At 45.6% G+C, this 24,583-nt stretch overlaps 1 pseudogene; it reads left to right on the top strand.

Annotated features, from left to right (window-relative positions):
• LOC137537207 (uncharacterized) overlaps nt 1–24,583 on the top strand; it is a 76,848-nt pseudogene that overhangs the window by 2,295 nt on the left and 49,970 nt on the right.

The raw sequence follows: 24,583 nt of genomic DNA, 5'->3' as shown, positions 1-24,583 counted from the left end.
GTGCAGAATACCAGCACTATCTCTATACAGCTCCTGTTACACCCCATACAGCTGATAATGTGCAGAATACCAGCACTATCTCTATACAGCTCCTGTTACATCCCATACAGCTGATAATGTGCAGAGTACCAGCACTATCTCTATACAGCTCCTGTTACACCCCATACAGCTGATAATGTGCAGAATACCAGCACTATCTCTATACAGCTCCTGTTACACCCCATACAGCTGATAATGTGCAGAATACCAGCACTATCTCTATACAGCTCCTGTTACACCCCATACAGCTGATAATGTGCAGAGGACCAACACTATCTTTATACAGCTCCTGTTACACCCCATACAGCTGATAATGTGCAGAGTACCAGCACTCTCTCTATACAGCTCCTGTTACACCCCATACAGCTGATAATGTGCAGAGTACCAGCACTCTCGCTATACAGCTCCTGTTACACCCCATACAGCTGATAATGTGCAGAATACCAGCACTATCTCTATACAGCTCCTGTTACACCCCATACAGCTGATAATGTGCAGAATACCAGCACTATCACTATACAGCTCCTGTTACACCCCATACAGCTGATAATGTGCAGAGTACCAACAATGATAAAAAGAGTGGCACTCGCTGAACACAGGGATAAGGGTGCCCAAGCCTCAAAAGATCCTCACACCATCAGATCCAATCCATATAGTAAAAAGTGTTGGAGGCTGGCACTTCCAAAGTAGAAAAAAGCTCTTTAATGAAGCATTAAAAACAGTGGTAACACAGCGACAGCCCGCTGTTTCAGGTATTAGCCTTTCTTCAAGCCGTTTCAACCACAAATGAGATGACATATACATTCAACATATATAGTGTCAGCCCACCCAAATATCCAATCAATTCAAATCTCCCACAGCCAATCACATTACCTGTGCCATTCAGAGGACCTGAGTGAAGACTACATCGCCAACATGCAAAATAGCCTGTAAAGCAAAGTACTGCAGAGTGTATCAGCGCTCCACGCCGACAAAGAACCACCTCCGCATTCCTATTCGCTGCAGCAAGGTCAGGTGACTAAGGATCTGTCAGCGTCACCCCGTACGCGTTGTGTGGAGTCCATCCATGGCTCAGCGCATACTCAGTGCGCATAAAGCATTGAATGAGACGTCAACAGTCTCCCGCCCACAAGGACGTACGCTAGTGACGTCACATGTAAACAAAGCAGCCGCTTTCAACAGCGGCGGTGTATGGTATCCACAGCAGCGCGTCCCTGGCAACGCTCGCTCACCAATAGCAAAATTATAGCAACACTTACCCAATCCGCTGCAGCGAATCAAAGTTAGCAATCTCTCCACCCAGATTCCCCGAGCCAAGGCAATATGAAAGCTCTGTAATAAAGAGCAAAATAACACATTAAAGCAAGCATCATGTCAAGGTATAATTATATACAAAACCCCAGATCATATTCTCTGTTTAGTCCGCCCTCCCCCAATACACCCAATCTCCTGATCCACCCCGCCTCCCTTTTAAGTAATTCCTTAAGTCTACTATGTCTTCCCCTCCACGTAATAGGTACCCCATCAATAATTTGTACTTTAAGTTGTGACACACTGTGGTGCATGCTAGTGAAATGCGCTGAGACAGCCTGTTTCATGTCTCCATTTCTAATTGCACTTTTATGAGAACAAATCCTATCTCTGATTTTTTGGGTAGTCATACCTATGTAACCCAAGCCACATGGGCACTTGAGATAGTAGACCACATAGCTTGACTCACAGGTATATAGATCTTTAATTTTAAACTTAACACCCTTAGAGGGATGTGTGAACTCTGACCCTTTGGTTATATGTCCACAGAGGTGACAGCTCAAGCAGGGAAATGTCCCCACTCTTTTATTAGACTCCTCAGTTGTTGCTGTATGGTAAAAAACCTTATCCCTAATCGTGGGGGCTTTTTTATATGAAAACAGTGGAGGATGTCTAAACTCAGGGATATTGGGAAAACCATGACTCAAAAGGTGCCAATGGCGTCTAATGCTTTTCTCAACGTCACTACTGCTAGTATTAAAGGTGGATACAAAAGGGAGCCGGAACTGTTTATTGGGTTTTCTCTTAGGACGTGGCCCTTGTTGTAGAATCTGTTGTGGGTAGCCTCTCTGTTTAAATTTATACTCCATAGCCTCTTGTCGCTCCTGTAAGGAGTCAGGGGAAGAGACAATCCTACTTAGTCTGGCCAGCTGCCCCCTAGGGATAGCATCTTTCACATGGGAAGGGTGGAAGCTTTCATAGTGTAATAGAGAGTTCCGGTCTGTATCCTTGATAAAAAGGTCAGAAGCAAGTGACCGTCCCTCTCTAATGATGGTGGTATCCAAAAAAGTAACACGTTCTATACTTGAATGACATGTAAGTTTGATCTCTCTGCAGCATTGGGACAGCTCCCCTAGAAAGGTTTCAAGGGTCGAATGTGGTCCCACCCACACACAAAAAATGTCATCTATATATCTGAGCCAACATCTAGCGTGTTGTTGAAAATGGCGATTAGAATAAATAAAAGCCTCCTCATACAGACCCATGTAGAGGTTCGCATAGGACGGGGCCACATTCGACCCCATCGCCGTGCCCCGCAGCTGCAGAAAGAATTCCTCCTGAAAAGAGAAGTAGTTATAGCGTAATACAATATTAAGCAAATCAATGGCAAATGCACGCTGTTGTTTAGATAGATCTGATCTTGTCAGCACTATCAGCACTATCTCTATACAGCTCCTGTTACACCCCATACAGCTGATAATGTGCAGAGTACCAGCACTATCTCTATACAGCTCCTGTTACACCCCATACAGCTGATAATGTGCAGAATACCAGCACTATCTCTATACAGCTCCTGTTACACCCCATACAGCTGATAATGTGCAGAGTACCAGCACTGTCTCTATACAGCTCCTGTTACACCCCATACAGCTGATAATGTGAAGAGTACCAGCACTGTCTCTATACAGCTCCTGTTACACCCCATACAGCTGATAATGTGCAGAGTACCAGCACTATCTCTATACAGCTCCTGTTACACCCCATACAGCTGATAATGTGCAGAGTACCAGCACTATCTCTATACAGCTCCTGTTACACCCCATACAGCTGATAATGTGCAGAATACCAGCACTATCTCTATACAGCTCCTGTTACACCCCATACAGCTGATAATGTGCAGAGTACCAGCACTGTCTCTATACAGCTCCTGTTACACCCCATACAGCTGATAATGTGCAGAGTACCAGCACTATCTCTATACAGCTCCTGTTACACCCCATACAGCTGATAATGTGCAGAGTACCAGCACTATCTCTATACAGCTCCTGTTACACCCCATACAGCTGATAATGTGCTGAGTACCAGCACTATCTCTATACAGCTCCTGTTACACCCCATACAGCTGATAATGTGCAGAATACCAGCACTATCTCTATACAGCTCCTGTTACACCCCATACAGCTGATAATGTGCAGAGTACCAGCACTATCTCTATACAGCTCCTGTTACACCCCATACAGCTGATAATGTGCAGAATACCAGCACTATCTCTATACAGCTCCTGTTACACCCCATACAGCTGATAATGTGCAGAATACCAGCACTATCTCTATACAGCTCCTGTTACACCCCATACAGCTGATAATGTGCAGAGTACCAGCACTATCTCTATACAGCTCCTGTTACACCCCATACAGCTGATAATGTGCAGAGTACCAGCACTATCTGTATACAGCTCCTGTTACACCCCATACAGCTGATAATGTGCAGAATACCAGCACTATCTCTATACAGCTCCTGTTACACCCCATACAGCTGATAATGTGCAGAGTACCAGCACTATCTCTATACAGCTCCTGTTACACCCCATACAGCTGATAATGTGCAGAATACCAGCACTATCTCTATACAGCTCCTGTTACACCCCATACAGCTGATAATGTGCAGAATACCAGCACTATCTCTATACAGCTCCTGTTACACCCCATACAGCTGATAATGTGCAGAGTACCAGCACTATCTCTATACAGCTCCTGTTACACCCCATACAGCTGATAATGTGCAGAATACCAGCACTATCTCTATACAGCTCCTGTTACACCCCATACAGCTGATAATGTGCAGAATACCAGCACTATCTCTATACAGCTCCTGTTACACCCCATACAGCTGATAATGTGCAGAGTACCAGCACTATCTCTATACAGCTCCTGTTACACCCCATACAGCTGATAATGTGCAGAGTACCAGCACTATCTGTATACAGCTCCTGTTACACCCCATACAGCTGATAATGTGCAGAATACCAGCACTATCTCTATACAGCTCCTGTTACACCCCATACAGCTGATAATGTGCAGAGTACCAGCACTATCTCTATACAGCTCCTGTTACACCCCATACAGCTGATAATGTGCAGAATACCAGCACTATCTCTATACAGCTCCTGTTACACCCCATACAGCTGATAATGTGCAGAATACCAGCACTATCTCTATACAGCTCCTGTTACACCCCATACAGCTGATAATGTGCAGAGTACCAGCACTATCTGTATACAGCTCCTGTTACACCCCATACAGCTGATAATGTGCAGAATACCAGCTCATGTTCTGCGATCTCCCCTCTCCCTATTGCTCTCACAGATGCCTTCTAAGCCTGTGAATAGGGCAGAGCAGTACATCCTTTATGTTCTCATTGGCATTGGCCCATTTTCATTTACTGAACTTTTTTTTGCAGAACTGAAGCACATTGACAATACATTCACCTTTACACATTTCTGTGTATTCTATGGCAGATTTTGGACACAATTATATTGAAGAATACCCCCAGCTATAGAGGTTAATAGCAAAGCCCAGTACATGCTAGAATCACCAAATGTGCTAAGTGTGTTAAAGAGACTCTGTAACAAATTTTTCAGCCTTAGTTCTTCTATCCTATAAGTTCCTATGCCTGTTCTAATCTGCTCTGGCTTACTGCAGTCTTTCCTAATTGCACTGTCTCTGTAATAAATCAATGTATCTTTCCTCTGTCGTGTCTGTCGGGCTAAGGCTTGATTGTGTGGAATGTGCAGGGCTGCTTGTGATTGGTAGAAGCGATACACACCCTCTGCAGGCCCCCTGCACACTCTGAATGACTCACACACTATGCTTAGCTGAGCCTATTACAAGCTGGTTAGTTTGTTTGTAAACACTGCCTAAAACTGTTAATTACAAGCCAGGATTGCAGCAGAGAGTGGCAGAAACAGCACAGAGGGGCACAGGGGAAAATAATGAATAGAATGGTATGCTTTTTAGTGTAAGAATATTAGAGTACAGATTCTCTTTAAGGAGAACAGTAGGAACAAGTGTGTGTGTGTGTGTGTGTATGTGGGGGGGGGGGGGGGTCTTTTTTAGCCATGCCCCCCTGTGTCCCCCAGCATTGCCATTATGCTCCAGTATGTAATGTCCCCCCACCCCAGTAATGCCATTTCTCCCCCAGTATAGCCATGCCCCCCCCCCGTGTCCCCCAGCATTGCCATTATCCTCCAGTATTTAATGTCCCCCACCCCAGTAATGCCATTTCTTTCCCAGTATAGCCATGTCCTCCCTGTGTCCCCCAGCATTGCCATTATCCTCCAGTATGTAATGCCAACCACCCCAGTAATGCCATTTCTCCCCCAGTATAGCCATGCCCCCTGTGTCCCCCAGCATTGCCATTAACCTTCAGTATGTAATGTCCCCCACCCCAGTAATGCCATTTCTCCCCCAGTATAGCCATGTCCCCCCTGTGTCCCCCAGCATTGCCATTATCCTCCAGTATGTAATGTCCCCCACCCCAGTAATGCAATTTCTTTCCCAGTATAGCCATGTCCCCCTGTGTCCCCCAGCATTACCATTATCCTCCAGTATGTAATATCCCCCACCACAGTAATTCCATTTATTTCCCAGTATAGCCATGTCCTCCCTGTGTCCCCCAGCATTGCCATTATCCCCCAGTATGTAATGCCCCCCACCCCAGTAATGCCATTTCTTCCCCAGTATAGCCATGTCCCCCCTGTGTCCCCCAGCATTGCCATTATCCTCCAGTATGTAATGCCAACCACCCCAGTAATGCCATTTCTCCCCCAGTATAGCCATGCCTCCTGTGTCCCCCAGCATTGCCATTAACCTTCAGTATGTAATGTCCCCCACCCCAGTAATGCCATTTCTCCCCCAGTATAGCCATGTCCCCCCTGTGTCCCCCAGCATTGCCATTATCCTCCAGTATGTAATGTCCCCCACCCCAGTAATGCAATTTCTTTCCCAGTATAGCCATGTCCCCCTGTGTCCCCCAGCATTACCATTATCCTCCAGTATGTAATATCCCCCACCACAGTAATTCCATTTATTTCCCAGTATAGCCATGCCCACACTCCAGTATTGCTCCTTCCCCACCTCCATGCAGAGTAGTAAAAGGAAGGATTACATTGGTTTATATCTAGCTGTCACAGTGTGCTCCAGTCCTCTGCTCCCATTAGCCTCAGTCTCTGCCTCTCCTCATATCCTTATCCATCTACCACTACCAGCACTGCTGTAACATCACAGGAATGGTAACAGTGGGAGGGGGATGTGAGGAGAGAAGGCCAGCTGGAGAGGAGGCAGAGGGAGGACAGGACTGCAGCATGCTGTGAGTATAGTGCACAGGTAGCTATAAACCAGCTTATTATGCTTTCCTGCAATACTCTGCATGGCCCCACCACCCACAAGTGACAGCAATGGGGAGTGCTGGGGGAGGGGGTCCTGTATCGGTAGTTTCACCACTGACAGCCGTATAACCTAGATTATCCTCCCCTTATTATCTATCCAAAGGCAGCAGCATCCTGTACAGATCACATGACCACATCACTGAGGATGGACGAGGACCAGAGTCACATGACTGAGAGGATATTCAACCTCACCCTGGAGATCATCTGTCTGCTGACTGGAGAGGTGAGGAGGATTCTGGGAGGTTACATGACATCACTCTTATCTCTAATAAGAAACAAACACACAGGTGACCAGAGTGGTGAGTGGGATTCATGTGATATTAATGTCGGTCTTTCCATACAGACTTTTCCTTCTGTGAAGTCTGGTGATCATGTGACCATCACGGTGCCCCCACCTCACTCCCTGATATCTGAGGGACACATCAAGCACAAAATGATGGACATCACCAGGAAAATGATGGAGCTGCTGACAGGAGAGGTGAGCGGTGCTGGGAATTATGGGACATTAGCCAGTAACAGCAAGGGGTGTGTCTGGGTGGTGACTGTATCATTGTGTGTGTCAGGTTCCTATTAGATGTCAGGATGTCGCCATCTATTTCTCCCTGGAGGAGTGGCAGTATATAGAAGGACACAAGGACCTCTACAAGGATTCCATAATGGAGAATCAGCCGCCCCTCACATCACCGGGTAAGAGGAGACTTTCATTTCTTACAAAGGAGAGAGATGTATGGAGGGTCCACCTAGATCTAGGGACGGCTTCTCAGTAGTTTTGAGGTCATAATTACTCGGATTCCAAATTGTAATTAAGTTTGATTAATGCAGGTGTGGCCGCAGGATACGAGGGGTTAACTTGCCCAGAAGTCTGTGTGATTCTGTGCGTATCATTCCTCTCGCATGCGACGTATAGGACACGTTTTGCGACTCTAACCGCCCTTTTTCCTTCAAGCCAAGCTATAAGATGCAACTGGGTCTGTTATGATAGGATGGACAGAGATAAACACTTGGATTACCTTAAGAAAACTTTCATTAGCCACTTCCGGACCGTAGGCTTACACCCCCCCCCCCCCCCCCCCCAAGTAACCAGGCTATTTTTATAATTTAGACCACTGCGGCTTTAAGGGCTTGCTGCAGGGCCGTACAACTCAGAACACAAGTGATTTCCCCCCCCCCTTTTTTTTTTTGCCCACCCACAGAGCTTTCTGTTGGTGTGCTCTTATCGCTGCTGCTATGTTGGTTTATTTTTTTATTTATTTTAAATAAAACTATTTTTTTTCGCAAGCCCTCCCTCCCTCTCCCCACCAGCCAATCACAGCGATAAGCTGTCTTAGGCATCAGCCTATGAGAGCCGATCGCTCTTGTTCCACCCCAGGGGACAGCCGAGTAACACGGCTGTCCCCAGTACAGTGCTGCGGTAGATCACATCGCTGTACAATGTAATTAGATGGCGGTTTTGCCATCTAACAGTCTCCTAGCGGCGATCGCTGATGGGAGACTGATGATGGAGCGGATCTCCGTCATTCAAGTGGGGATAATCTCCGCCCCAGGACTTAACGCCAATTGTCGTGAGATGGTCGTATAGGAGTTAAACAAGGTTACAGCCCTTTGAGGCCCAGGATAGCTAACATCATCCCGAGGGCTCAACTCCTGAAATATAAACAAACCAGGAAAAGGGCCGTGTCCCAATGGTTGTCAACCTACAACCCACGCCTGAAAATCTTAAGGATTGCAAAGAAACTTCATTAAACTTTACACAAGGATCACAGACTGAGAAAGATATTCACTGAACCTCCCCTCCTGGCATATCGACAGCCACCCATTCTAAAACAGATGATTGTCAGGAGATCTTTGAATAGGCCACAACAGAACTGAACATCACCCTGCTGACAAAAAAGGTGTGAGACCCGTAGACAAATTTACTCCACTGACCGGATATCCGTACCAGGTACACAATAGGAATACAGGGTAAAAGGCACCTTTTCCTGTGATTATACTAATCTGGCATATCATGTGTGCAAAATGCCCAAAGGAAGTTACATGGGAGAAACTTGACAAACTCTGTGTAAAGGTATGAACAGACACAGGCACACTATTAACAATACCGAGTCTAATCTCCCAGTCCCCGCACACTTTCATTCCCTTGGACACCGCTTGAATGAGCTTCGGGTTACCGCCCTGCAAGGTGGCTTTACATCACAGAGAGAGAGACTGATAGCGGAGACAAAATGTATGCATTGGTTCAAATCTTTTGATAATGATATTTAATGTCCTTCTTTTTCAGCCCAGACTAACTGCATCCGTTCTGCTTGCAGCTAAATCTTGACCGAGGAATTTACAATGTCTGTGTGCCTGGCAGTGTCTCAGTTGTGTGAGCATTTAGTAAGCAAAGGGGTTGATTCACTATAACAAATAGCGTGCCTTATCAGAGTTAACATGCCTTCTCAGGGTTAGCGTGCCTTATAAGGGTAACATAGCGAGCGCTACAAACGTATGCTTGGTAATTCGCAATGATGAGAGCTCCACTCGTCCTACCCTGAGCACCTGCGGGTCCAATCACTTGAAAGGACATTATCCCCGCACTTTGGCCGAATAGGCTGCCTGTAACTTGACAGGAAACTTGACAGGCCGCCTATTGGGCCAATCAAAGTGCGGGAATAATGTTCTTTAAAGTGATGATTGGACCCGCAGGGGCTCAGTGCAGGACGAGTGGAGCTCTTGTCATTGCCAATTAGCAGGCATACGTTTGTAGCACTCGCTATGCTACTCTGATAAGGCTTGTTAACTCTAGGGATCACTATTTGTTAGAGTGAATCAACCCCAAAGAGTCTAATCTGTTTGTGATATGTCACTTAACAACCTCTGACCCTGTTTGGATGTTTTGTTTTAATTAAGCCAACATAATGACATGTATTTATGTTTCCTAAAACATCCATTTATGCCTTTTGACGTTGCATGTATATAGCTGTCTTGTAAGTAGTGATATAGTGAACATCAAATTTTACAGCAAATGTGAAGTATAGCTGAGAGCAAAAGCATCTTTTTATATCATTTCCCTCCAAGGCTCCCTATTGGTTCTTTAAATAAATATATATTTATGTGTGTATAATCTCCTCTATAATAAAACCCCTGTGTCCCTGCATGTGCTGTCTCTGTGTAGCTGGTCCGTGCTTTTTGCTACTGCGCATGTGCGGCGTGTGAGTGTGCGCGCTGGGCAATCGTGGGCGTGCGCGCATCAGGTTGCGGGAACGCGTGCGGTAAAAAAAAGACCTAAAGCCCGTTTTTTACAGCAGTAACTTTGCCATTTTTTTCCTCTAAATTTAACATCAATTTTCTCAAACGATAAGCTCTTTTTGATTTTTTTTACTCTTGTTCCCATTGTCCTCCTTTTTCACGTACGCTGCAAATTTAGTGTTTCTAGCGGGGGAGGGGTGTAGTCGGCAGAAGTTCACTGACCCTCCCTAACGATAATTGTTCCTCCCCTCAGAATTCTCTAACAGGAAGTGTCGATGTTTCTCTATTTGCAGGGCGGAGTCCCGGCATCAGGAACCTCTCAGAGACTCGTCTCTCTGTATCCACAGACTGTACAACGGATGATGATGTCACTGGACAAGAGTCTCCTGCAGATATCCTGGTTACCCCAAATATTCCCACAGATTCCCTTCACCTGTCTAACCCTGAGGGGCCTCATACCCAGCACAGCTCTCCCCCTGCTGGAGGGTCTTATTCCTGTTCCACATGTGGGAAATGTTATGTTCAGAAATCAAGTCTTTTCAGACATGAGAGATCTCACACTGGTGAGAAGCCCTACTCATGTGCTGAGTGTGGGAAATGTTTTTCCCAGAATACACATCTTGTCACACATGAGAGATCTCACACCGGTGAGAAGCCCTTTTCATGTGCTGAGTGTGGGAAATGTTTTCTTCAGAAATCACATCTTTTCAGTCATGAGCGTTCTCATACTGGTGAGAAGCCCTATTCATGTGCTGAGTGTGGCAAATGTTTTGGGTTTAAATCAACCCTTGTCAAACATAAGAGATCTCACACTGGTGAGAAGCCCTATCCATGTGCTGAGTGTGGGAAATGTTTTTTTCAGAAATCACATCTTTTCATACATGAGCGATCTCATACTGGTGAAAAGCCCTATTCATGTGCTGATTGTGGAAAATTATTTGGGAGTAAATCAAACCTTATCAAACATGAGAGAACACACACTGGTGAGAAGCCCTATTCATGTGCTGAGTGTGGGAAATGTTTTGGGCATAAGTCAAGTCTTATCTATCATGAGAGAACTCACACTGGTGAGAAGCCCTATTCATGTGTTGAGTGTAAGAAATGTTTTGGGTGTAAATCAGAGCTTGTTATACATGGAAGATCTCACACTGGTGAGAAGCCCTATTCATGTGCTGAGTGTGGGAAATGTTTTAGGCATAAGTCAGGTCTTATCTATCATGAGAGAACTCACACTGGTGAGAAGCCCTATTCATGTGTTGAGTGTAAGAAATGTTTTGGGTGTAAATCAGAGCTTGTTATACATGGAAGATCTCACACTGGTGAGAAGCCCTATGGCTGTGCTGAGTGTGGGAAATGTTTTACTTGTAAATCAGAGCTTGTCAGACATGAGGGATTTCACACTGGTAAGAAGCCGTATTCATGTACTGAGTGTGGGAAATATTTTCGGTTTAAATCGGACCTTGTCACACATGAGAGATCTCACACTGGTGAGAAGCCCTATTCATGTCCTGAGTGTGGGAAGTGTTTTGTAAATAAAGCAAATCTTGTCAGGCATAAAAGATCTCACACTGTTAAGAAGTCTCATACATGTACTGAGTGTGGGAAATGTTTTGCACAGAAAGAATACCTTGTCAGGCATGAGAAACTGCAAAAACACTGTAAAAAGCCCTAGTTGTCATGTTCCGATGCGGCTGGCGGATCGCATACAAAATCTGCTCGGTGTGCACTGGCAAATATATAATAGACACTTGAGTTGAGTGTGGGAAATGTCGTGGCCAAAAGTGTTAATACACTTTGTCTATTTTTTGCACAAGGAAGCATAATTACACAGTATCCAGATGACTCTTTCAGGCTTCTCAGTGTATTGCAAAAAAAAAGCAACAAACGTCCTTGCGCTCCTCTCTGGAGGCTGCAGTCACACAGATGAAAGTCTTCTTAGCTGTTTAGGCTGATACACTATGCTGCTCCAGACAGTAGGGCAAGAGAGGTATCTATAGAACAAAAAGCGCACTATAGTGCATTACCTATGTGGTTTTTATTCGAAATCTAAATATTATACTCACAAGAGTTGAATATCAAAGCACTTCTCAGCGGTAAAGCCAACAGCTTATATAACCGTTTCGGCGCTCTGTGCCTTCGTCAGATCTGACGAAGGCGCAGAGCGCCAAAACGCGTAATGACGCTGCACACCTATTGAACCTCAGCCACGCCTACTCCAACAGTGTGACGGCTTTTCCCATCCACCGGAACTCTCGCTGCTGGCCACAGCGCGCTGCTGCCGCCCTGCCTCAGAGTATAAGCGGTTGGCTTTACCGCTGAGAAGCGCTTTGATATTCAACTCTTGTGAGTATAATATTTAGATTTCGAATAAAAAACACATAGGTAATGCACTATAGTGCGCTCCTTTTTGTTCTATAGATACGTCTCAGTGTATTGGTTTGTACAGCGTTTAAGTCCCTGAACTGAGGTGACATGGGGAGATAAATATGGGCACATATAGTACTAATCTTACTTAGAACTTTTTATATTTTCCATTGATAGATATTAGAGGCAGGTTCTGCAGCCACATGCAGCCAGGGCTCTCCTGAAGAGTAAAGAGAAGCCAAAACACACATTTTGTTGAATAAACTTTCTTGATAAAAAGAAAGTGCTAAAAAGGAATTTTTGTTTTTGTTGGGAGCTGAATGATCCAGATTTTGTCACGCTGATATGGCTGCTCTGTAACCCCCTTAAATTTAAATCAATAATGTGAGACACTAGGAAAGTTTGGGTGTTTTTTTTTTTATACTAATTTTCTTTACCTACTAAAAGCTGCAGATGTGGAATATTAGAATCTGCCATTTTTCCAGACTGGACCGAGGAAAGGAGATTTCTGTCTCTGTATTTTTTAGTTATTAAAGGCAGGTTCTGCAGTCACATGCAGCCAGGGCTCTCCTGAAGAGTAAATATAAGCCATAACACACATTTGTCTGAACAAACTTCTTTCTAAAAAGAAATACTGGAAAGTGATTTATTTTTTTATTTTTTTTGTTGTGAGCTGAATGAACCAGATTTTTTTTTTGTCACATTGATATGGCTGCTTTGTACGATTCAGAGTCAGAATGAACCCCCTTAAATTTTCATCAAGAATGAGAGACTCCAGGGAAGTTCTATATACCAATGTTATTTAGCTACTGTGAGCAGCAGATGTGCGGATATTAGAAGCACCCATTCATCCAGACTGAACTGAGGAAAAGATATTTCCCTTTTTGATGTCTCTCTGTGTCTTTGTTTTATAGTCATCAGAAAAAGTATATGAACCTCTGTTATTTTTGTGTGTGTATCATTTGCTGATCTTTTTAAATAGTGTTGAAACTGAGAAAAGTAAAGGCAAAATAATAAATGTGACTTTGTTTCCTGAATAAATAGATCCCTACTTGTGGCCCTATAGATGGCATTTTTACCCCAGCTCTTATGGGTGCTGTTGCCGTGTAGCAGGGAGCTAGCTCAGCCAGAGGCATTGTGGGTATTTGTGTTATTCTGTCAGCATGGTGGGAAAGTATGGGGAGAATTAGCAGTGGAGGAGAGAGAATCCCTGCTTGTCACCAGAGATCTGGGCATGTGCAGAAAGATGCACCCCTCATTCATTACATTTCATGCTGAATATCCCCCCAGCCAGGCCTCCTACAATCCCCCCATTTGTAGGGTAGGGACCCCCGTGCCACTTCTGTGTCATATTGCAGATCTCCAGCACTGCTTGTTCCTGAGATATCACATAAACTCCAATCTAGGGCTCTGCAATTCGGTATGGCAGCAGCTCGGGGGTCCCCTCCTCACCCTCCAATTTGGGGTCTGCAGGAGTCATGGCTGCAAAGATTCTGTGGCTCAAATTTAATGTAGGGTGCATCTTTACCATGACACTGAAGCCCCCCCCATAACAAGTGGAGGGATACTGTGACAATTAGGAATCCCAGGGACCCTCTGCGGCTCCTTGGGAACGTCCCTACCCTCCCTCTCCTCAATAAAGGGGCCCATACACTGGTCAATTTCAGCCATCGATCGATTCTATAGAGTCGATCGATCAGAAATTGATTATTTCAAATCAGCTAATTGATTTGCGATCGATTTTGATTGATTTGATCTATAGGGGCCCATATACTGGTCGATTTCAGCCATCGATCGATTGATTCGATGGATTTGATCTATCTGACAGGATGGAAAATCTAGGTCGATCTGCTGCCGGCAGCAAATCGTTGGCCCATAGAGTTGCATTGGATCTAAAGGTGACCATACACTTATAGATTTGCAACAGATTCGACCATCAGATTTCTGTCAGATGCCTGTCAAGTCCAATCTGACAGGAATCTATCTGATGTGTACCACTCACTAGGAACAGATTGGAAATCGATCTAAATGCATTAGACCATTAGATCCAATGCAACTCTGTGTCATCGATCTGCTGCCAGCAGCAGATCAACCTAGATTTTCTATCCTGTCAGATAGATCAAATTGATCGAAATCAGCCACAAATCAATTGAATGGGGAATTGGATAGAATCGATTTCTGATCTGAAATCGACCAGTGTATGGGCCCCCTAATGGCGCAATAATGCATTTAGATCTATTTCCAATAGATTTTATTCTGAAATCTATTGGAAATCTGTTCCTAGTGTGTGGCACACATCAGATACATTCCTGTCAGATTCAAATTGACAGGCATCGGACATAAATCTATCTGATGGTCGAATCTGCTGCAAATCTATCAGTGTATGGCCACCTTAACACTAACAGCTGCACAAGCATAGGAAAATGCAGATTCCTCTTTCTGAATGCTTCCCACAAAGTTGCTTGAACAAGTGACCTGTGTACTGAGCCCACCTTTACTTCAGTGCCTTGGTTATTTTATTGATCCAACCATTATCTATGTTTTCCTGGTTGATTACCCCCTCATGCTCTGCTCTGAGGTGCCACATCGACCCTTTCGAAGAAGCTGCTGTTGTTAATGAGCAGCTATTGACTTTCAAGTCTGAGTTGTGATTTAGGTTCACCTCATCCTTTGCTGAGTGCAAAGACCGGCTATGTTTGTTTTCTGTGTTCTGCTTTTTTATAGTTTATACAGAATTGCCTTTCTATCAATGTCAAACTGCGAATACTCAGCTTAAAGAGACACTGAAGCGAATTTTTTTTTTTTTATATAATGAATTGGTTGTGTAGTACAGATAATTACTACAAAATTAGTAGCAAAGAAAATATTCTCATATTTTTATTTTCAGTTATATAGTTGTTTTTTTTAACATTGCATCATTCTCTAATATTTGCAGTTTACGCACTACTCTGCATTCTAAATTATTTTACAGAGCAGGCTAGTGAACTTTTGAACTGTCCTCTGCAGGAAAAAAACACAATACATTGACAGACACTTGAGATAACAACAAGCTTCAGAAGACTTTGAAAGTCGTGGAGCTCAATGGCTCTTTTGCATAGATAACAACTGGAGTTTCTTTACTCTTCCTGTACTGGAAACAATATTAGACTCATATCTCTGCTGCTAATGTTTTATTTCTCAGTTGTACTACACATACGAATCATACCATCATTTTTTTTTTCGCTTCAGTGTCTCTTTAATGCTAGGCTGCACTTTCTCCCAGTATAAGGTTTTGTCCTATGCTATGACAGCTGTCACCCTTCATGGTCTGCCCTCGCTCGTCTCACCTGGGCTGGAGGTTTCTGTTGTAAGTAACACAGTATGACCTTACACCTTCTTAGATCTGCATGTCCCTACTACTCTTCACCTCCCTGATGTCTGCAACTCTTAAGGACACCCCCATAGGGAATTATACTACTCCCCATCCTGGTGCCCTGACTCTTTAAATTATTCTCCCACAATTTCATTGAATCATCTTAAACAATGTTGGGTGTATATTCTTCAAATTGATGGATTATCTCTTCAGAGCAATTCTTTTACCCTTATGGTACTTTACAGTATAAAGCAAGTTCAGACGCATAGGGCCTGATTCACAAAGCGGTGCTAACAGTTAGCACGCTGGTGAAAAGCCCTTTATCATGCCTAAACTCAGTTTAGGCATGATAAGTTTAGGTGTGATAAGTTTAGGCATGATAAGTTTAAGCACCAACTGGGTTAGCACCGCAGTGCACAGATGATCAAAAGTTTTGCGCTAGCAAAGTCTGGTGCACTTCGCATAGAGTTTAATGGCGCTGCTTTGCGTGCGGGACTTTGCACGCGATCTAAACTTATCTAAACTTAGCATGCCTAAACTTATCACACCTAAACTTATCACACCTAAACTTATCACACCTAAACTTATCACACCTAAACTTATCACACCTAAACTTATCACGCCTAAACTGGCTTTTCACCAGGGTGGTGTAATGGTTATCACGCCTAAAGTCTCTAACTGGGTTAGCACCGCTTTGTGAATTGAGCCCAAAGTCTCTAACTGGGTTAGCACCGCTTTGTGAATCGAGCCCTAGGTGTGATAGGTTTAGGGGCTCGATTCACAAAGCGGTGCTAACCCAGTTAGAGACTTTAGGCGTGATAACCATTGCACCACGCTGGTGAAAAGCCAGTTTAGGCGTGATAAGTTTAGGCATGATAAGTTTAGATCGCATGCAAAGCAGCGCCATTAAACTCTATGCGAAGTGCACCAGACTTTGCTAGCGCAAAACTTTTGATCAGCTGTGCACTGCGGTGCTAACCCAGTTGGTGCTTAAACATATCACGCCTAAACTTATCACGCCTAAACTTATCACGCCTAAACTTATCACGCCTAAACTTATCACGCCTAAACTGAGTTTAGGCATGATAAAGGGCTTTTCACCAGCGTGCTAACTGTTAGCACCGCTTTGTGAATCAGGCCCAAGGAGTGATAAGTTTAGGTGTGATAAGTTTAGGCGTGATAAGTTTAAGCACCAACTGCGTTAGCACCGCAGTGCACAGCTGATCAAAAGTTTTTGCGCTAGCAAAGTCTGGTGCACTTCGCATAGAGTTTAATGGCGCTGCTTTGCGTGCGGGACTTTGCAAGCGATCGAAACTTATCACGCCTAAACTTATCACGCCTAAACTTATCACGCCTAAACTTATCACGCCTAAACTTATCACGCCTAAACTGGCTTTTCACCAGCGTGGTGCAATGGTTATCACGCCTAAAGTCTCTAACTGGGTTAGCACCGCTTTGTGAATCGAGCCCCTAGTCTTTCCTGTTCATTTCTTGCTTGACTTTCATTATTACATCTCTTTGTGTTTGGCTGGTCTTTGCAACACTTGGCCAATCACCTATATATCATCTAGTAGTGTGTGTTTGTCTCCTGACCGGTCACATTGTGATCAGTGGTTGGATAAAATATTTCACTCTAGTATGTAGAAGAATTGGTAAATTCTTATATTCATGGTTTAATATAGACGATCATAATTCATTGATTATAATGCTGTTTATTCTATTGTTATCATTTTCTCCTTATAACAGTTCTTCTGTTTCTTTTATCATTTCATATATAATCACCACTCAATGTCACTCGCATTGTTATGTTGCATTTAACTACTGAAATAAAAATGTATCAGGGGAAAAAAAAGTTATTCTCCCACAACAGTAAAGGCCTGAACTCTCCAAATAAACGCTGGTTGGCTAGTAACGCTTATAAAGGCCTGGTGCTGACTTAATCCTCCTTCGGAAGCCTCATAAGCACGGTTCTGAAGCCAAATATTGGCACAAAATGTACCCCTGCTGTTTATTTTATTTTCCTGCGCCCTGGTTAAGAAGTGTGCTGTTGCTAGGTTTTTTAAGAAGAGCACTTCTGGCAATTTCCAATGTAGTACGCGACCCTCAGGACCAATTTGATCACTGTGTTTAAATTGTTTGGTTGCTGCTATACTGTAGTTTGCCTTTACGCTCCCTTCAGAAGGCCTTACAGTGTTTCTAGCTGCTTTTTCACTTCAGATCACTGTACACAGGGGAAGTTGATAGTCACTGGTGACTTTGATTACTCCCCTCCCTGTGCAACAAAGACCAGACCACCTAGTAGGGCTCTATTACAATCTTTGGCTGAGGTTAATGCCTGGGGCTTCTGGAGAGCCTTACATCCAGGGGAGTGAGGACCCTCCTTTAACTTTCACCCTCATAGTAGCTACTCCAGCATAGATTTTGTCTTTGTGGACACTACTCTGTTGGATAAGCTCACTTCAGCTGAGTTTTTGGACATTTCATGGTCTGACCATGCTATGATGATGACCTCTATAGCATTCAATCTCTTAAGATGGAGATTGAATGAGGCCTTAATTTTGGATGTGAACGTTCAGCACAAGATGCATGATGCTACCCAATTCTGTTCCCATAACTCTTCTACTGATACCACTTTGGTTGTTAGATGGGTGGCTGTTCCACTTCCGGTGGGCGCTCGTAAGGGCTGCCCCGGCACAGAGCTCCTGCTTTCACCCTGCTTTTCTTCTTCTTTTTTTTTTTTTTTTTTTCCACTGTTTTATTTGTTTTTAGGTTAGCCAGCATTAGGGTAGTTTAGTTAGTAGCTAAATGTAGTAGCTCCCTCTGCGACCCGTTCAGCCGTCACTGCGGGCTTGCCGGCTCGCCGCAGCATACAGCCTGTCCCACGTGGGGACCACGTGGGGCGAGCGGGGAGTGGGCTCAAGGACTGATCCGGGCCCACTGCGGCCCCAGCTGCCACACCGCATCCCCTGCCGCCACCTCTCTGCGCTACCTCCTATCCGCAGGCTCACCCCTAGACGAATAGGGGACGGGTGTTCTCAAGGTCCCCGCAGCCTCTCTCACGGTCCCCGCAGCCTCCAATCCAGCTGACGAGCCTGCGCGTGAGCCGACCCCAGCGCAGAAGCCTCGGAGAGCCAGCAGCAGAACTCTCTGGCTCACCAGAGGAGCTTACATGACCCGGGTGCCTGGAGGAGCCTACTCAAAAGCTCAGGAGCCGCAGAGAGCCAGTCGCAGACCTCTGGCTCACCGGAGGAGCCGAACGTGATCCGGATGCCTGGAGGAGCCAGGAGCCGACTCTGGGGCTGCAGAGATCCAGCCACAGACCCGACCCTGTGAGCTGCAGAGCGCCAGCCACTGACCTGATCCTGATGCCTGTCGATCCCCCGTGGAGGACGCCTGCCTGATGATCCGGATGCCTGACTGAAACTGCCTGCTGAGCGATCACTGCCAGGTCCCCACCACCGAGGAGAAGGACATTGCCCAGCTGCAGAGAGCCTTCCACAGCTGACCATCAGGGGTAAGGCCTCACTTCACACACTGCCAGTCTGCTGTCCCACCGCAGGCCAGTCCCTCTATAGACCCCTCTGGGCCTAGTCTGCCGAACCTGTTGGGTCCCTCTCTAGATCTCCCTGGGCCTAGCTTGCTACCCTGCATGTATCCCTTGTGCTGAACCCTGCTGTACCATGTGCACCACTAAGCTGTCCCACCGCAGGCCTGTCCCTCAGATCCCTCTGGCCTAGCTTGCTGAACGTGTTGGGTCCCTCTTTAGATCCCTCTGGGCCTAGCTCTCTGAACTGTTGGGTGTTATAACTAGCCTGCATGTATCCCTGCTGAACATTGATGCATTCCCTGCTGTCTTGGGCTGTGAAGTACTGACTATTGCATATTCATGCTGCCTTGTGCTGAACTCGGCTGTACCATGCACACCACCAAACTGATCTCTAGTCTGCCTGTCTGAGCAGCCGGCGGATGGTCAGCACACCCAGAGGAGCAAGCTGGAAGTTCCAGTATGCCATGCTCCACCACCCCAAGCTGGCGCCCATCCACCCCTCGTGCCTGGGGCCAAGGCCCGCCTCCACCGCCCCCCTCCTCACGCACGACCTTCAAGAGGCACCTAGAAATGGCTAAGCCGACACTCAAGTCTATCAAAGTGTGGTCAGATGAGGCCAAGCTGCAACTGCAAGCCTGTTTCGACTGCACTGACTGGAAGTCCCTAGAAGCGACAAACCTGGATGAATGGGCAGATAATGTCGCCTCATACATCAGTTTCTGTGAGGACTCCTGCGTACCAACAAAATCCTTCAATGTGTACCCGAACAACAAGCCGTGGTTCACTAACAAGCTACGACAACTGCGGAGGCGCAAGGAAGCGGCACACAAGTCTGGCAACCAGGAGGACTACAGAAGAGTGAGAAACGACCTCAATCGGGAGCTGAGAATTGCCAAAAAGGAGTACGCTTCAAAAATGGAACAAAACCTGAGATCTTTGGACTCAAGGGCTGTATGGAAGGGGCTGAAGGCCGCCAGAAACTATAAACCTCGACCCCAACATGCAGCACCTAGCCTGAAACTCGCAGAAGATCTGAGCAGATTCTACTGCAGGTTTGAGAACCAGGAAGCACAGAAGGGGCGTCTGGAATCACCCAACCCCTCTCCATGCCCTGCAGACAACAACCCGAGTCCACACTCCCCTTTGGCGGTAAGCGAGGCCGACGTCCTGCGCCTTCTATCAACGCTAAACGTCAGGAAAGCCTCCGGCCCTGACGGCGTATCTCCAGCCTGCTTGAAAACCGGCTGTCGGCAACTGGCTCCCATCCTCTCTGATGATTCTCCAAGTCACTGAAGGAAGGCAAGGTTCCCACTTGCTTCAAGAGGTCTACCATCATACCTGTCCCTAAAAAGCAGGGGGTCTCAGACCTTAACAACTTTAGGCCCGTGGCCCTGACGTCCGTCATTATGAAAACCCTGGAGCGGGCGGTCCTAGCCAACCTCAAGCTCTACACTTCGCCCCTCCTAGACCCCTACCAGTTCGCCTACAGGGCAAACCGGTCCACCGATGACGCAATTAATATCTGCATGGAGCTCATCAATGACCATCTTGATAGGCCAAACGCGTATGCCAGGATACTACTCCTTGACTTCAGCTCGGCTTTTAACACCATCTGTCCACGCATACTACAGGAGGACCTTGCCGCACTTGGTGTTCACTCAAACTTACGCCTTTGGATCACAGACTTTCTCACCAACAGGTCCCAAGTCGTCGGGCTGAGCGACATCTGCTCCAAAGCAGTGACAACAAACACAGGTGCCCCTCAGGGCTGTGTGCTGTCTCCACTACTGTTCTCCCTCTACACGAACAACTGCAGATCGGAGACGGACTCTGTGAAGGTCATCAAGTTCGCCGATGACACCACCGTTGTCGGCCTTGTCACTAAGGATAACGTCCAGGAGTACCGACAGCAGGTGGAGAGAATCTGCAACTGGTGCAAGGAAAACAGGCTGGTGCTTAACACTGCTAAAACTGTCGAGCTAATCATTGACTTCAGGAGGTCGGCCCCCACCCCTCCCCCAATCTATATTGATGGCACTGAGGTAGCTAGAGTGCCCTGTGCCCGTCTTCTGGGCGCTACTATCTCCAGTGATCTCAGTTGGAAGCCCAATATCACTGCCATCCAACGGAAAGCCCAGCAAAGACTCTACTTCCTCCGACAGCTAAGGAAGGTCGGCATGACCCGAGAAATTCTGACCAGCTTCTACTCCGCCACCACTGAGTCAATCCTCTGCTCTTCCATCCTGGTCTGGTACGCTGGAGCCACCGCCAGTGACAAGCTGAAACTACAGAGGGTCATTAGGTCGGCGGAGAGGATCATTGGGTGCCCCCTCCCCTCACTTGCACTACTGTACAACAAAAGACTGAAATCCAGGGCACTGAGGATCGCTAACGACCCCTCACACCCAGGCCACCGATACTTCAGCTTGCTTCCGCTAGGCCGGAGACTTCGAGCCATCCCCGCAAAGACTGCTAGACACAGGAACTCTTTTTTTTCCCATCGGCGGTCAGCTACTTAAACTCCCTCCACATACTTCCATCGGTGCAAGCCCTAACGAACGGTGGAACAAGCCGGGCCACGGCCGATCAGTCGACCGAACCACCCAGCCCACAAGATTAAAGCGGACCCAAACCAAACATTTTTTTTTTATTAAAAATATTTAGTTACACCACTCTGACACATACAAAGATAAATAAACACTCCTTCAAGCCTATGAGCATTTCAGTGCATGCTTTTCAGCCTTCTCTTTTCATAGCTAGGGTTATACTGGGGGCAGCCATTAGCAATTCCTCCATTGCCGGACACCATCTACTCCACCAGTTTGCCGGAAAAATCCCGGCAATTTGAAAGGAAGGGAGGGGTTCCTCCAATAAATGTAAAATATTTTATATTTGTCATCATGCAGCTGAAAAAAGGCTGCTATTTATTATTATAATTAAGAAAATAGATTTTATTTCTGAAATCTTGTATTTTTAATTTGGGTCCATTTTAACCGCTGGTCATCTCGGGGTCAATTAACGGACTAGAATGTTATATAATGTAATGTAATGCAATTGATTGCTTCTGCTGTTGCTGACATCGATCCATTTCTCTATTATATGTCCCCTTTATATGTCCTTCTCCCGAGCTATATGTATTTGCCAAAAATAATTCCGGGCATGACCAATCATGCTTGGCGAAATAAACGATTCTGATTCTGATTCTGTTAAGGTCACTGTTAGATGCGTACGTGTTCAGCCCCTGGTCCCGAAGGGTATACCGCATTGTTTTATAAGACCAGTAAGAGCCCACTGGCTTCCGAGTTGGCTTCTCTCTTCAAAAGAATTCTGTCTGGATGGGTGGAATTCCTGCCTGAGCTCTTACAGGTCTCAATAGTTGTCATCCCTAAACCAGGCCGCGATGTGGCCAATGAGACAAACTGTTGGCCCATATCACTCATTAATACAGATATTAAGATTTTCTCCCAAATTCTGGCGGATTGGCTGAACTCTCTGCTTCCAGGTGTGGTTGACCCTGACCAGACAGAATTAATTACGGGTCGCCAAACGACTGATAACATCAGACGGTTGGTCGGTTTGGTGGAGGTCCTGTGCTCTTCACGAGGGCCTTCTTTGGATGCAGAGAATGCCTTCAATAGAGTAGACTGGAGATAACTTAAGCTGGTTCTTCAGAAATGAGAAGTCTGTACACTTGTCCATGTGCCTCAATTTGCAATATGAGCCTGACTTCCAACTCTTTTCCCATTAAGAATGGCACCCGTCAGCGGTGTCTCCTTTCTCCCTCCTCTTTTCCTTGGGTATTGAGCCTATGGTTATGCTTTTTAGGAGCTGTCTAGATGTCTCAGGCATAAAGGTGGGTAACAGGGAGTTTAAGGTGGGAGTTTAAGTTTGCCAATGACATGGCTTTAACTCTGCCTCCCCCCCCCCCCCCATGTTTCCCTCCCATTCCTATTTAAAATTCTAGATGGGTTCTGTGGGGTCTCAGGATTTAAAGTTGGTAAATCAAAGTCAGAGGCTATGACCTTCTGCATGCCCCCCTCCCAACAAAAATTTTTGACTCTTCCTACCAATTCAAACTACAGGAAATCGAGATGAAGTACCTAGGCATCTTTATAACTCCCCAGTGGATCGTTTGTATCTTGTAAACTACACCCCTATGTTTAACAAGCTGTCCGGTCTACTGAGAGAATGACACGACAATTCAATCTTACCTTACATTACTGGGTAGAATCAATGCCATTAAAAAGACGGCCCTGCCAAAAATGTTTTTTTTTTTTTCGTTCCTTAACTATTTGCATTTCTTTATGGGATATCAAAAAGCTGCAGTCCCACATTGGATCGTTTGTTTGGGCAGGGAAGCAGCCGAGGATTGGATATCAAGACTTGGCCAGAGATAGGTCCCGTGGGGGGCTTGGAGCACCCAAGCTCATACACTATTATTAGGCTTTGAGGCTGGCCCAACTTCCAGACCAGCTTCTACTGGATTCGTTGACCTGGAAATGTCCTTTGTGTCCCCTTTCCCACTTAACTCCTTACTATGGACCAAATGCCCCATTTTATCCGCAAGGCAGTCCCCTTTCTATTAATAAGGGGTCTCTGCATATCTGGAGGGGTCTGGCTAGATGACTAGAGGTTTTGAAGCTGAATTCCCTGGAGGAGTCGGTCCTCCTCAATGGTGACTTTCCACCAGGGCAGGAATTTGAGGCCTGGTGCCTTTTGCTTATCCATGGTTGCCTGAAGACCAAGGACTTTGTGTGTTTACCCCCTTGTCTTGGGATGAGGTTAGATCAAAATTTAATCTTACATCTTCTCACTTTTTTCACTTCCTCCAAATACAACATTTTTTTGCCTCTTGACTCAAACAAGGCATCAACTCACAACCACCTCCTATAGTTAAATAATTTCACTCTTATTCCTTTATGCCATGCCTTATTTCCATCATGTACTATGTGGTATGGTATGATAAAATGGTCCCTGCTATGGCCAAATGGGAGGATAGGTTTGTTACTGTTTTATCCACTGAGGATTGGGATTAGATATTTAAGAGTCTGGCCAGGTCTTCCAACAACTGTACTATGAAAGAGAGGAGATATGGTATGCTTTATGATTGGTAAATTACCCCCCCCCCCCCCCATGGGCTGTATTCTAGGGAGCTGATGTCCTCCGACAAATGTTTTAGAGGCAGTGACAAAATTGCTGATCAGTTACACTGTTGGTGGACATGCTCTGCGGTTTCTAAAACATTACTCTACCATTTCCAATTGGCCTCCAAGGTACTTTTAAAGGACCTCTGTCGCGAAAATCTTAAAATTTTTAAAATACATGTAAACATATAAGAAGTAAGTTTATTCCAGAG

Source organism: Hyperolius riggenbachi, chromosome 10 (genome assembly GCF_040937935.1).
Source record: "Hyperolius riggenbachi isolate aHypRig1 chromosome 10, aHypRig1.pri, whole genome shotgun sequence".
Classification (NCBI taxonomy): domain Eukaryota; kingdom Metazoa; phylum Chordata; class Amphibia; order Anura; family Hyperoliidae; genus Hyperolius; species Hyperolius riggenbachi.
Note: the sequence above shows the minus strand (reverse complement) of the source record. Positions and strands in the feature narration are given on the sequence as shown.